Genomic DNA, 17214 nt, shown 5'->3' on the forward strand with positions numbered 1-17214 from the left:
GATTCCGGATCTTTTTAATCAGGTTCAGGGGGCCCAATGGTTCTCTAAGTTCGATCTACGGGGGGCATATAACCTTATCCGCATCAAAGAGGGGGATGAGTGGAAGACTGCGTTCAACACGCCCGAAGGTCATTTCGAATACCTGGTCATGCCCTTTGGGTTGTGTAATGCCCCTGCCATCTTCCAGAATTTTATTAATGAAATTCTGAGAGATTACCTGGGAAATTTTCTTGTAGTGTACCTTGATGACATACTGGTGTTTTCCAAGGACTGGTCCTCCCACGTGGAGCATGTCAGGAAGGTCCTCCAGGTCCTCCGGGAAAATAATCTGTTTGCGAAAACCGAAAAATGTGTGTTTGGGGTACAGGAGATACCATTTTTGGGTCAAATCCTCACTCCTCATGAATTCCGCATGGACCCTGCCAAGGTTCAAGCTGTGGCGGAATGGGTCCAACCTGCCTCCCTGAAGGCGCTACAGTGTTTTTTGGGGTTCGCTAACTATTACAGGAGATTTATTGCCAACTTCTCGGTCGTCGCTAAGCCTCTTACGGACCTCACTCGCAAGGGTGCTGATGTCCTCCACTGGCCTCCTGAGGCCGTCCAGGCTTTTGAGACCCTCAAGAAGTGCTTTATCTCGGCCCCCGTGCTGGTTCAGCCCAACCAAAGGGAGCCATTTATTGTGGAGGTTGACGCGTCCGAGGTGGGAGTGGGGGCCGTCTTGTCCGAGGGTACCAGCTCCCTCACCCATCTCCGCCCCTGTGCTTACTTCTCTAGGAAGTTTTCGCCCACGGAGAGTAACTATGATATTGGCAACCGCGAACTTTTAGCCATTAAATGGGCTTTTGAAGAGTGGCGTCACTTCCTGGAGGGGGCCAGACACCAGGTAACGGTCCTTACTGACCACAAGAATCTGGTTTTCCTAGAATCTGCCCGGAGGCTTAATCCTAGACAAGCTCGATGAGCGCTATTCTTTACCAGATTTAACTTCTTGGTTACCTATAGGGCTGGGTCCAAAAATATTAAGGCTGATGCACTGTCACGTAGTTTCATGGCCAATCCTCCTTCTGAGGAGGATCCTGCTTGTATTTTACCCCCTGGTATAATCGTTTCTGCCACTGATTTTGATTTAGCCTCTGACATTGCGGCTGATCAAGGTTCAGCTCCCGGGAACCTCCCTGGGGACAAGCTGTTTGTCCCCCTGCAATACCGGCTAAGGGTACTCAAGGAAAACCATGACTCCGCACTATCTGGTCATCCTGGCATCTTGGGTACCAAACACCTCATTACCAGAAACTATTGGTGGCCTGGGTTGCCTAAAGACGTTAGGGCTTACGTCGCCGCTTGTGAGGTTTGTGCTAGGTCCAAGACCCCTAGGTCCCGACCTGCGGGCTTACTACGTTCTTTGCCCATTCCCCAGAGACCTTGGACCCATATCTCCATGGATTTTATCACCGATTTGCCTCCATCTCAGGGCAAGTCGGTGGTGTGGGTGGTAGTAGACCGCTTCAGCAAGATGTGCCACTTTGTGCCCCTTAAGAAACTACCTAACGCCAAGACGTTAGCTTCTTTGTTTGTTAAACACATTTTGCGTCTCCATGGGGCCCCAGTCAATATCGTTTCTGACAGAGGGGTACAATTTGTTTCCTTATTTTGGAGAGCTTTTTGTAAAAAGTTGGAGATTGATCTGTCCTTCTCCTCCGCCTTCCATCCCGAAACTAATGGCCAAACGGAAAGGACTAATCAATCCCTGGAACAATATTTAAGGTGTTTCATCTCTGACTGTCAATTTGATTGGGTCTTATTCCTTCCCCTCGCCGAATTTTCCCTGAATAACCGGGTCAGTAACTCGTCAGGGGTCTCCCCGTTTTTCTGTAATTTCGGGTTTAATCCAAGGTTCTCCTCCGTTTCTCCTGGTTGTTCCAATAATCCCGAGGTAGAGGACGTTCATTGGGAACTGTGCACAGTCTGGGCCCAGGTTCAGAAGAACCTAGAGGCGTCCCAGAGCGTACAAAAGATTCAAGCTGATAGAAGACGTTCTGCTAACCCCCGGTTTGTCGTCGGGGATCTGGTGTGGTTGTCGTCTAGGAACTTGCGCCTTAAGGTCCCGTCCAGGAAGTTTGCTCCCCGATTTATTGGGCCTTATAAGGTCATTGAAGTCCTCAACCCTGTATCCTTCCGTCTGGAGCTGCCCCCATCCTTTCGCATACACGACGTCTTTCATGCCTCCCTCCTTAAACGCTGCTCCCCGTCCTGGTCCCCCTCGAGGAAACCTCCTGTTCCCGTTCTCACCCCTGAGGGGGTGGAATTCGAGGTGGCCAAGATTGTGGACAGTAGGATGATCCAGTGCTCCCTCCAGTACCTGGTCCATTGGAGAGGATACGGGCCGGAGGAGAGGGCTTGGGTACATGCTCGAGATGTTCACGCTGGGGTATTGGTCAGGAGGTTCCACCTTCTCTTCCCCACTAAACCGGGTCCTCTTAGTAAGGGTCCGGTGGCCCCTCATAAAAGGGGGAGTACTGTAAAGGATCTGCCAGGCACTACGTCTGTGGATACACCCAGGGTTAATCAGTCGACACCTGAGGCCAGACCTCTTAGACTGACACCGGCTCCCACCAATCAGGGTGGCAGGCTCAGGAGTGGGAGAGCCTATCGCGGCCTGGTCAGTCAGAGTTAGCTCCGCCCCCTGTCCATTTATACCTGCCGTTTTCTCTTCCTCATTGCTTGTTATTCTTCTTGGATTCCTGGCCCCACTGCTGCCTTGCTCCAGCCTGCTTCTGCCGTGCTTCTGCCTTGCTTCAGTTCCCGCTTATCCTGCTTCGCTCTGCCCCTGGCTTGCTTCCTGCTCCGTGCTCTGCGTTTGTATACTCCACTACATCCTGATCCTGACTGGCTCGTTCCCCACTCCGTTTCCTCACGGTGTTCCGTGGGCTACTGCCCCTTCCCTTGCTTGTTCCCTGTTTGTATCCCCTTGCACTTAGTCAGCGTAGGGACCGCCGCCAAGTTGTACCCCGTCGCCTAGGGCGGGTCGTTGCAAGTAGGCAGGGACAGGGCGGTGGGTAGATTAGGGCTCACTTGTTCCCTTCACCTCCTTCCTGCCATAACACAGTTCTTCAGTAGTCCATTAATTTAAGTTGTGTCATCTTTCCATACATGCCAGACACAGTATGACTTAGGTTACAATGGTGTTGCAAGCTCCTGGCACCAGGGGCATGTACCCTGGGTCTTTTGTCCGGTACCACAGGTCTCTTGGCACCAGTAAACACAATATTCTGGTATCTTCGTCTTCCTACTCCACCAGTGTCTCATGGGGCCCAAGGTATCTTCTTCAGAGTCTACCAACACCCCTATTTGGTTACCTATTCGAAAAGAGTCCTTCAAAAAGCTTCAAGGAGGTCTCCACAGAGTGTGGCAAGTGCCAGCACAGATACTTACAGACAGGAGCGTCGCTAGCACCGGGCCTTCGGGGTCCTAACCCTGGATCCTTGGCCCGGTGCCCCGGATTCCCGGGCGACTGCCACATTCACTTTTAAGACCCTAGCAACACCCCTGCTTACAGATGCAAATCAGTTGTTTTATTTAAAATATATTAATTTCACCATTAAAATTCTGTCTTTATTAGTATGGCCATGTTTACATCACCTGAAGCACCGTTTAAAACGCTCTCCCACGTGGCACTCAGGAAAAGACGGACAAAACCTCATGCACATGTTCGTATTATAGCTCCGCAAAATCTCCACGTTCTGTAGAGCTGCCACACGGCACCCATAGACCTCCTTATGTCTTTGATTTCATACGGAGCCATACAGGGGTAAGATCCATCGAAAGCCATATCCTAGAAACTAATCCCATAATAAAGGAGCACACAGATGGCTAATGAATACTTAGTATAGAGCCGCAGGGACCCTACGTGTCTCTCTCTACAGCTTCCGGCACAAGGCGGAGCCTTGTGAGTTTTTAAGAAACCTAATGGGAAATGGCAGAGCATTAGGGGAATCTGCAAAGCAATAAGTCTATGGAAAGTTGAGTTGCACCCCACTATGGGCACCAAGATGGTTGACTTTCATCATTTCCCCCCACATCTTTGTCGGAGATCAACATGATTAAATGGAAAGTATCATCAGAAAATGACAAATTATTTAAATCAAGTTTTTATTATTCAAAATTTATATTTTTTAAAAATATATATAAAAAAATATGTTACTATTCACATACAAAGAATGTTGAAACCGGCCACAATAAGCAGTCACAATAGACGGACTCTTCCTGTTTTCTGTAGCTCATTCCTCAGCTCTGCTGAATAGACCGGGACCAGTGGCATAGCCATAGGGGTCGCAACGGTCGCAAGTTGCGACCGGCCCCCCAGGGCCCCCGTTGCCACACAGCACTGACCGCATTGGTCCCCGTTCCAACTGTATCTGCGTCCTCAGGACACAGATACAGTGAAATTCAATGCTGGAGCAGGGAGCTGATGTCTCCTCGCTCCAGCATTCATTGTGCCGTGAGCCATGATCGACTCGGCGCAGACAGGCACAATGTAGTGATGTCATCGCACATGTCTGCGATGTCATACCACAGACCAAAGGAGGAGGAGGATCACCACCACCCATCGTGGGAACGGGGATAGGTAAGTGATTATTTTATTATTTTTCTATTAGGCACATATGGGGGAATTATACTGGGTATGGGAGGGGGGATGATATGGTGGCAGGTATGGGGGACATTATATTGTATGGGGCATTATACTGTATGGGGGAATTATACTGTATGGGGGCATTATACTGTATGCGGGAATTATACTGTATGGGGCATTATACTGTATGGGGACATTATACTGTATGGGGCAGCTATGGGGGCATTATTCTGTGGGAGCAGCTAAGGGGGGCATTATACTGTGGGGCAGCTAAGGGGGGCATTATACTGTTGGGGCAGCTAAGGGGGGCATTATACTGTGGGGGCAGGTATGGGGGGCATTATACTGTGTGGGTGCAGCCATGGGGGGCATTATACTGTGGGGGCAGCTATGGGGGCATTATACTGTGAGGGCAGCTATGGGGGGCATTATACAGTGTGGGGGCATTATACTGTGGGTGTAGCCATGGGGGCATTATTCTGTGTGGGGGGCAGCTATGGGGGGCATTATATTGTGGGGCAGTTGGACAAGGTGGCTGGGCATAGACGCACGCAGGGTTCTGGTGGTGTTGGGGAGGGGTAGGGGTCCCAAGCTGAATTCTTGCACCAGGGCCCATGAGCCTTTAGCTGCGCCCCGGACTGGGACAGTGTTTGCAGAGTCATCTCATTATCATTAGAAGGAGGAAATGAGTTCGGGCCCATTCACACGAGCGTGATTTTCGTCCTTGTGCTGTGTGTTGAAACAACGCACAGCACACGGACCCATTGATTTTAATAGGGCCGTTCACACATGCAGGAGTTTTCAGGCAGCGAGAGTCCGTTGTGTGAAACTCACTGCATGTCCTATATTGGTGACTTCCTGTCACTTCCTGTCACTTCCTGTCCACTTCCTTTCACTTCCTGGAGACTAAATAAGCTATTACCTTTCTCCGTCAATTGACTCCCATTCATTGCCACTGCCGTAAAGCACACACTCCCTGCTGCATTGTCTGTACAGACAAAACAGGAAGGAAGTGTGTGTCTCCAATATTGCCCCCCGGGGAAGTTTTTAAAAAAAATTAAAATAAAATCTACCACATAAAAAAAAAAAAGAACAAACACATTATTTGTCCTCTACTGGCTGCCATCTAAATCATGGAACTACAAATTTATACATGCGACATTCCCTTTAAGGAAATTGCTGAATTAAACATCAAAATACTTCAGACAAGAAGAAGAATTGGGTTTTACTAACAATTTATAACGTTTTAATCTCAGGAAGAAAGTGTCTTGATACCTGCAGGGATCCATGGGTCTGTCTGGCAGTCGTCTATCACCACACACTGGTGTAGCGTTATCTTAAAGGGGTTGTCCAGAATTAGAAAAACATGGCTGCTATCTTCCCAAAACAGCGCCACACCTGTTCATAGGTTGTATGCGGTACTGCACTGTTCAATTCAAAGAAGCTGGAACTGCAATACCAGACACAACCTCCGAACAGGTGTGGCGCTGTTTCTTGAAGAATACAGCCATTGTTATCTAATCCTGGACAACCCCTTTAAGGTCTTGAATGCTGCATTGAGAATGAATAACTCACATTTAAAGTCTCCAGGGGAGAGAATAACAGTCTGAAGAGCAAAGAAATGATAGAAGAACACAACGTATTTGGAAAAGATTTGCTGACAATGGTTTCTACTAGGAAGGGAAGGAGAGCCGGATCAATAGGATAAGTGGTACCTTGGGCGGCTTTGAAATCTTTTCCATCTGGGGGAAGATTTAACAATCGATGCAGCTTTGGTGTGAAATACCAAAAAGGATGGATGGAAAATTAAATAAAATTTAAAAAAAAAATTAAAAAGTCATCTTTCCGGCACTGCACCCTAGACAAGGTTATTGGAAATATCTGAATATGTGAAAATCATGAATTGATAACCCCAATGATTGCTAGAACAATGGAGCCCCTAGTGGTCTCCCAGTGCATTACAGTCCCATTAAAACCTATAGAAATCCCATGGTTTATCTTAACCTCATAGAGTGGTCTTTCACTCGGGACCCTGCCCTCGTAAGAGACAACCCTTTAGACTGAGATTATAGTGCGTGTCCTGCGAAAAGTATTTCATGAAAGTATAATGGTTTGGGGGTCTAACCCCTGGGTCCTACAAGAGGTCCCAAGTCCTTGTTCCCAGCTGAAGAGTTGGCAGCGCACTTCATAGAAATTAATGGGACATCTGGAAACAGCTAAGTCAGTTTTCGGCTGTTTTTCACACTTTTTTATTAGTTCCTATAAAGAGTAATAGCACAGATACCACCAACTCGATGGTGGGAACAGGGAATTGAGAGCCCCTCATTCTCGGTGATGGTGGGAGTTCCAGAGTTTGGTCCCCCATCTGTCATATTCTTATGACTTGTCTAGGTGACTGCTCAAAAAAAAAAAAAAAAAATAGTTTTGCCATTGGAGAACCCCTTTAAAGCCAAAGAAAAATAATACGGCAGTCTAGCAATTGGTGAGGATTCTGGCGCCCCCCGGGAAAAATACTTATTTTCCGAGAGCTGTGGGGTGCGGGTAATTTTTTTGTAGGCCATACAGTAAATATAATTATTTTTATAGGGTATTATGGGGTCCTTCAAAAGACCATTCTGTCCTAATGTAATATAGAGTCTACTATAAGGGTCCTAGTTCCAGGGACCCCTGTACTGAACTGCTTCCTGTGCTGGTTTTGACACTATTGTATTGAGCCACCACTAGGGGGAGCTCACTTTATACACATTGATACATCTGTTAATAGCTGTATTCATCCATATGTAGTGAGCTCCCCCTAGTGGCTGTGCAGGCAGCCAGAGTTATATAATTTATCAAGTCAGAAAAACACATTATTTATGGAATTATTCAGAACAGAATTATTTACCTCAAACGAAATAGTGAACATTCACTTTAATAAAGGTGTAGGATATTTGGCGGAGCGCTCAGTGGTGGGTGGAGCCGGTTTAACATTTTTAATTGGCGCCCTATGATATTTGTGTACACCCCTGAAGCCAGGAAATGTTTAAAATGTTTTCATGAAAAGAAATGCGTCATCTTAATGATGATGATGGGGGTTATAATACTGATTATGACAATGAGGAGTATGGCTGACGATGATGATGATGAAGAAGATGACAATTCTCAGTATCAACATTTTCTTAAAAGTAGGAGAAATAGAAACAAACATCCGGTCACTAAACTTCTTCCTTCTACATATTTAACGTCTGAGCCTGAGATTGGATTCCTGATATTCCCCCTGGATGTTATAGAGTCTTACAGGCAGCTAGCGGGGGGCTGATTAACGTCCTCTGTATAAGACTGCAGGGGCTGCTGGGAGAGCGAAGGCCTCGTACTCCGAGCAATGATGTATATGGCGGTTTTTTCCTCTAGTGTGCAGTTTTGGAGAAATAGATAGATAGATAGATAGATAGATAGATAGATAGATAGATAGATATGAGATAGATAGATATGAGATAGATAGATAGGAGATAGATATGAGATAGATAGATAGATAGATAGATAGATAGATAGATAGATAGATAGATAGATAGATAGATAGATAGATAGATAGATATGAGATAGATAGATAGATAGATAGATAGATAGATAGATAGATAGATATGAGATAGATAGATAGATATGAGATAGATAGATAGATAGATAGATATGAGATAGATAGATAGGAGATAGAGAGAGAGATATGAGATAGATAGATAGATAGATAGATATGAGATGATAGATAGATAGATAGATATGAGATAGATAGATAGATAGATAGATAGATAGATAGATAGATAGATAGATAGATAGATAGATAGAGATGAGATAGATAGATAGATAGATAGATATGAGATAGATAGATAGATAGATAGATAGATAGGAGATAGAGAGAGAGATATGAGATAGATAGATATGAGATAGAGAGAGAGATATGAGATAGATAGATATGAGATAGATAGATAGATAGATAGATAGATAGATAGATAGATAGATATGAGATAGATAGATAGATAGAGAGAGAGAGATATGAGATAGATAGATAGTTGCATGCTTTGTACGTGGACACCTGACATCTAAAACCATGGGGGTTAATATAGAGTTGGGCCCCTTTTGCGGTCTCCACACTTCTGGGAAGGCTCTCCACCAAATTTTGGGGTGTCTGTGGGAATTTGTGCCCAATTTTGAGGTAAGTCATTAATGTTGGAGGAGAAGGTCTGACTCACAATCGGCACTCCATTTAATCGCAAAGGTGATGGATGGGGTTGAGGTCCAGGCTCTGGGCTGCCAGTTGAGTTCATTCACACTGAACTCCTCGCCCTCTGTCTTTATGGAGCTCGCTGTGTGCACAGGGGTGCAGTCATGCTGGCACAGGAAAATACCCCAAACTGTTACCACAAAATTGGAAGTTACAATTGTGTAAAATGTCTTTGTATGATGCAGCATTAAAATTATTCTACAATTAAAATAAGGGGCCAAACCGTTTAAAAACCATTATCCCGTCCCCCCCAAATGTTACAGCAGGCGCTATGTATTCCAGTAGGTAGCGTTCTCCTGGCACCCACCAAACCCAGATTCCTCCATCAGACTGCCATATAGGGAGACATGATTTATCTCTCCCGGGATCACGCTGCTCCAGAGCCAGTGACGACGTGCTTTACACAACTCCAGCTGCCGCTTGGCATTGTGCTTTCTGATCTCAGGCTTGTGTGCAGCGACCATGGAAACCCAATTCATGGAGCGCGAGACGCACGGTTCTGGTGATGATGACACTTTTAGGGGCATGGCGGATCACTGTAATGAGTGATACAAGGGGATAGAAGGATGTTACACCCTTCAACCCTCAGCGGCCTCCTGTACAGGGATTGGTGGACAGCACTGGGAAATATGTTGGTGCAATATAAATAGCAGATAAAAAATATATAAATAATCAGTCATATAATACACAATTCTCTCTAGCACCCGATTGCATAGATTTAGTCAAACAACAAGTTCACAAGCAGAGAATTTATATTGACGTCATCCCTTTAAATCTGTAAAATCCCCTCTTTCTATCCAACAGGATCCTGCATTATACCAGCAGCAGAGATTTATGTGGAATAGATAGAGCAGCATTATCGAGAAAACCGCGCACGGAAACAAAGAACCTTCTATTGTACAGGGAGATTACAAATCCTCTGACCATGAGAAGGTTTAGGAATGTAGCAACAAGTGCAAATCCTGCAATCCCTCCTATAGCTTCACTTACATAACGGGTCACATCAAGGAAAGCGGAATCAGAGCATTTATATATCATCATATAACTGGAGCAAAAACACTAAGTGCACCATATACTTACCTGACCAGAGCTCCAAGATACCCAGGTTATACCAGAATAATCCATATCACTATATACAAGAAGATGTATAACTTATACCAGCTGTACATATATAATTATATACAGAAGATACCCAGGTTATACCAGCATGCTCCATATCACTATATACAAGAAGATGTATAACTTATACCAGCTGTACATATATAATTATATACAGAAGATACCCAGGTTATACCAGCATGCTCCATATCACTATATACAAGAAGATGTATAACTTATACCAGCTGTACATATATAATTATATACAGAAGATACCCAGGTTATACCAGCATGCTCCATATCACTGTATACAGGAAGATGTATAACTTATACCAGCTGTACATATATAATTATATACAGAAGATACCCAGGTTATACCAGCATGCTCCATATCACTATATACAAGAAGATGTATAACTTATACCAGCTGTACATATATAATTATATACAGAAGATACCCAGGTTATACCAGCATGCTCTATATCACTATATACAGGAAGATGTATAACTTATACCAGCTGCACATATATAATTACATATAGAAGATACCCAGGTTATAGCAGCATGCTCCATATCACTATATACAAGCAGATGTATAACTTATACCAGCTGTACATATATAATTATATACAGAAGATACCCAGGTTATACCAGCATGCTCCATATCACTATATACAAGAAGATGTATAACCTATACCAGCTGTACATATATAATTATATACAGAAGATACCCAGGTTATACCAGCATGCTCCATATCACTATATACAAGATGTATAACGTATACCAGCTGTACATATATAATTATATACAGAAGATACCCAGGTTATACCAGCATGCTCCATACCACTATATACAGGAAGATGTATAACCTATGCCAGCTGTACATATATAATTATATACAGAAGATACCCAGGTTATACCAGAATAATCCATATCACTATATACAAGAAGATGTATAACCTATACCAGCTGTACATATATAATTATATACAGAAGAAGCCCAGGTTATACCAGCATGCTCCATATCACTATATACAAGAAGATGTATAACCTATACCAGCTGTACATATATAATTATATACAGAAGATACCCAGGTTATACCAGCATGCTCCATATCACTATATACAAGATGTATAACGTATACCAGCTGTACATATATAATTATATACAGAAGATACAGAGGTTATACCAGCATGCTCCATACCACTATATACAGGAAGATGTATAACCTATACCAGCTGTACATATATAATTATATACAAAAGATAACCAGGTTATACCAGCATGCTCCATATCACTATATACAAGAAGATGTATAACTTATACCAGCTGTACAATATATAATTATATACAGAAGATACCCAGGTTATACCAGCATGCTCCATATCACTATATACAAGAAGATGTATAACTTATACCAGCTGTACATATATAATTATATACAGAAGATACCCAGGTTATACCAGCATGCTTCATATCACTATATACAAGAAGATGTATAACTTATACCAGCTGTACATATATAACTACATACAGAATATACCCAGGTTAGACCAGCATGCTCCATATCACTATATACAAGAAGATGTATAACTTATACCAGCTGTACATATATAATTATATACAGACTATACCCAGGTTATACCAGCATGCGCCATATCACTATATACAAGAAGATGTATAACTTATACCAGCTGTACATATATAATTATATACAGAAGATACCCAGGTTATACCAGCATGCTCCATATCACTATATACAAGAAGATGTATAACTTATACCAGCTGTACATATATAATTATATACAGAAGATGCCCAGGTTATACCAGCATGCTCCATATCACTATAAACAAGAAGATGTATAACTTATACCAGCTGTACATATATAATTAGATACAGAAGATACCCAGGTTATACCAGCATGCTCCATATCACTATATACAAGAAGATGTATAACTTATACCAGCTGTACATATATAATTATATACAGAAGATACCCAGGTTATACCAGCATGCTCCGTATCACTATATACAAGAAGATGTATAACTTATACCAGCTGTACATATATAATTAGATACAGAAGATACCCAGGTTATACCAGAATAATCCATATCACTATATACAAGAAGATGTATAACCTATACCAGCTGTACATATATAATTATATACAGAAGAAGCCCAGGTTATACCAGCATGCTCCATATCACTATATACAAGAAGATGTATAACCTATACCAGCTGTACATATATAATTATATACAGAAGATACCCAGGTTATACCAGCATGCTCCATATCACTATATACAAGATGTATAACGTATACCAGCTGTACATATATAATTATATACAGAAGATACAGAGGTTATACCAGCATGCTCCATACCGCTATATACAGGAAGATGTATAACCTATACCAGCTGTACATATATAATTATATACAAAAGATACCCAGGTTATACCAGCATGCTCCATATCACTATATACAAGAAGATGTATAACTTATACCAGCTGTACAATATATAATTATATACAGAAGATACCCAGGTTATACCAGCATGCTCCATATCACTATATACAAGAAGATGTATAACTTATACCAGCTGTACATATATAATTATATACAGAAGATACCCAGGTTATACCAGCATGCTTCATATCACTATATACAAGAAGATGTATAACCTATACCAGCTGTACATATATAACTACATACAGAATATACCCAGGTTAGACCAGCATGCTCCATATCACTATATACAAGAAGATGTATAACTTATACCAGCTGTACATATATAATTATATACAGACTATACCCAGGTTATACCAGCATGCGCCATATCACTATATACAAGAAGATGTATAACTTATACCAGCTGTACATATATAATTATATACAGAAGATACCCAGGTTATACCAGCATGCTCCATATCACTATATACAAGAAGATGTATAACTTATACCAGCTGTACATATATAATTATATACAGAAGATGCCCAGGTTATACCAGCATGCTCCATATCACTATAAACAAGAAGATGTATAACTTATACCAGCTGTACATATATAATTAGATACAGAAGATACCCAGGTTATACCAGCATGCTCCATATCACTATATACAAGAAGATGTATAACTTATACCAGCTGTACATATATAATTATATACAGAAGATACCCAGGTTATACCAGCATGCTCCGTATCACTATATACAAGAAGATGTATAACTTATACCAGCTGCACATATATAATCATATACAGAAGATACCCAGGTTATACCAGCATGCTCCATATCACTATATACAAGAAGATATATAACTTATACCAGCTGTACATATATAATTATATACAGAAAATACCCAGGTTATACCAGCATGCTCCATATCACTGTATACAAGATGTATAACTTATACCAGCTGTACATATATAATTAGATACAGAAGATACCCAGGTTATACCAGCATGCTCCATATCACTATATACAAGAAGATGTATAACTTATACCAGCTGTACATATATAATTATATACAGAAGATACCCAGGTTATACCAGCATGCTCCGTATCACTATATACAGGAAGATGTATAACTTATACCAGCTGTACATATATAATTATATACAGAAGATACCCAGGTTATACCAGCATGCTGCATATCACTATATACAAGAAGATGTATAACTTATACCAGCTGTACATATATAATTATATACAGAAGATACCCAGGATATACCAGCATGCTCCATATCACTATATTCAAGAAGATGTATAACTTATACCAGCTGCACATATATAATCATATACAGAAGATACCCAGGTTATACCAGCATGCTCCATATCACTATATACAAGAAGATATATAACTTATACCAGCTGTACATATATAATTATATACAGAAAATACCCAGGTTATACCAGCATGCTCCATATCACTGTATACAAGATGTATAACTTATACCAGCTGTACATATATAATTATATACAGAAGATACCCAGGTTATACCAGCATGCTCCATATCACTATAAACAAGAAGATGTATAACTTATACCAGCTGTACATATATAATTAGATACAGAAGATACCCAGGTTATACCAGCATGCTCCATATCACTATATGCAAGAAGATGTATAACTTATACCAGCTGTACATATATAATTATATACAGAAGATACCCAGGTTATACCAGCATGCTCCGTATCACTATATACAGGAAGATGTATAACTTATACCAGCTGTACATATATAATTATATACAGAAGATACCCAGGTTATACCAGCATGCTGCATATCACTATATACAAGAAGATGTATAACTTATACCAGCTGTACATATATAATTACATACAGAAGATACCCAGGATATACCAGCATGCTCCATATCACTATATTCAAGAAGATGTATAACTTATACCAGCTGCACATATATAATCATATACAGAAGATACCCAGGTTATACCAGCATGCTCCATATCACTATATACAAGAAGATGTATAACTTATACCAGCTGTAAATATATAATTATACACAGAAAATACCCAGGTTATACCAGCATGCTCCATATCACTATACACAAGAAGATGTATAACTTATACCAGCCGTACATATATAATTATATACAGGAGATACCCAGGTTATACCAGCATGCTGCATATCACTATATACAAGAAGATGTATAACTTATACCAGCTGTACATATATAATTATATACAGAAGATACCCAGGTTATACCAGCATGCTCCATATCACTATATACAAGAAGATGTATAACTTATACCAGCTGTACATATATAATTACATACAGAAGATACCCAGGTTATACCAGCATGCTCCATATCACTATATACAAGAAGATGTAGAACTTATACCAGCTGTACATATATAATTATATACAGGGGATGCCCAGGTTATACCAGCATGCTCCATATCACTATATACAAGAAGATGTATAACTTATACCAGCTGTACATATATAATTATATACAGAAGATCCCCAGGTTATACAAGCATGCTCCATATCACTATATACAAGAAGATGTATAACTTATACCAGCTGTACATATATAATTATATACAGGAGATACCCAGGTTATACCACCATGCTCCATATCACTATATACAAGAAGATGTATAACTTATACCAGCTGTACATATATAATTATATACAGACTATACCCAGGTTATACCGGCATGCTCCATATCACTATATACAGGAAGATGTATAACTTATACCAGCTGTACATATATAATTATATACAGAAGATACCCAGGTTATACCAGCATGCTCCATATCACTATATACAAGAAGATGTATAACTTATACCAGCTGTACATAAATAATTATATACAGGAGATACCCAGGTTATACCAGCATGCTCCATATCACTATATACAAGAAGATGTATAACTTATACCAGCTGCACATATATAATTATATACAGGAGATACCCGGGTTATACCAGCATGCTCCATATCACTATATACAAGAAGATGTATAACTTATACCAGCTGTACATATATAATTATATACAGAACATACCCAGGTTATACCAGCATGCTCCATATCACTATATACAAGAAGATGTATAACTTATACCAGCTGTACATATATAATTACATACAGAAGATACCTAGGTTATACCAGCATGCTCCATATCACTATATACAAGAAGATGTATAACTTATACCAGCTGTACATATATAATTATATACAGAAGATACCCGGGTTATACCAGCATGCTCCATATCACTATATACAAGAAGATGTGTAACTTATACTAGCTGTACATATATACTTATATACAGAAGATACCCAGGTTATACCAGCATGCTCCATATCACTATATACAAGAAGATGTATAACTTATACCAGCTGCACATATATAATTATATACAGAAGATACCCAGGTTATACCAGCATGCTCCATATCACTATATACAAGAAGATGTATAACTTATACCAGGTATACATGTATAATTATATACAGAAGATACCCAGGTTATACCAGCATGCTCCATATCACTATATACAAGAAGATGTATAACTTATACCAGCTGTACATATATACTTATATACAGAAGATACCCAGGTTATACCAGCATGCTCCATATCACTATATACAAGAAGATGTATAACTTATACCAGCTGCACATATATAATTATATACAGAAGATACCCAGGTTATACCAGCGTGCTCCATATCACTGTATACAAGAAGATGTATAACTTATACCAGCTGTACATATATAATTATATACAGAACATACCCAGGTTATACCAGCATGCTCCATATCACTATATACAAGAAGATGTATAACTTATACCAGCTGTACATATATAATTACATACAGAAGATACCCAGGTTATACCAGCATGCTCCATATCACTATATACAAGAAGATGTATAACTTATACCAGCTGTACATATATAATTATATACAGAAGATACCCGGGTTATACCAGCATGCTCCATATCGTTATATACAAGAAGATGTGTAACTTATACTAGCTGTACATATATACACATTTACAGAAGATACCCAGGTTATACCAGCATGCTCCATATCACTATATACAAGAAGATGTATAACTTATACCAGCTGTACATATATAATTATATACAGAAGATACCTGGGTTATACCAGAATGCTCCATATCACTATATACAAGAAGATGTGTAACTTATACTAGCTGTACATATATACTTATTTACAGAAGATACCCAGGTTATACCAGAATGCTCCATATCACTATATACAAGAAGATGTATAACTTATACCAGCTGTACATATATAATTATATACAGGAGATACGCAGGTTATATCAGCATGCTCCATATCATTATATACAAGAAGATGTATAACTTATACCAGCTGTACATATATAATTATATACAGAAGATACCCAGGTTATACCAGCATGCTCCATATCACTATATACAAGAAGATGTATAACTTATACCAGCTATACATATATCATTATATACAGACGATACCCAGGTTATACCAGCATGCTCCATATCACTATATACAAGAAGATGTATAACTTATACCAGCTGTACATATATAACTACATACAGAATATACCCAGGTTAGACCAGCATGCTACATATCACTATATACAAGAAGATGTATAACTTATACCAGCTGTACATATATAATTATATACAGACTATACCCAGGTTATACCAGCATGCGCCATATCACTATATACAAGAAGATGTATAACT

This window comes from Rhinoderma darwinii, chromosome 3 (genome assembly GCF_050947455.1).
Source record: "Rhinoderma darwinii isolate aRhiDar2 chromosome 3, aRhiDar2.hap1, whole genome shotgun sequence".
NCBI lineage: Eukaryota > Metazoa > Chordata > Amphibia > Anura > Rhinodermatidae > Rhinoderma > Rhinoderma darwinii.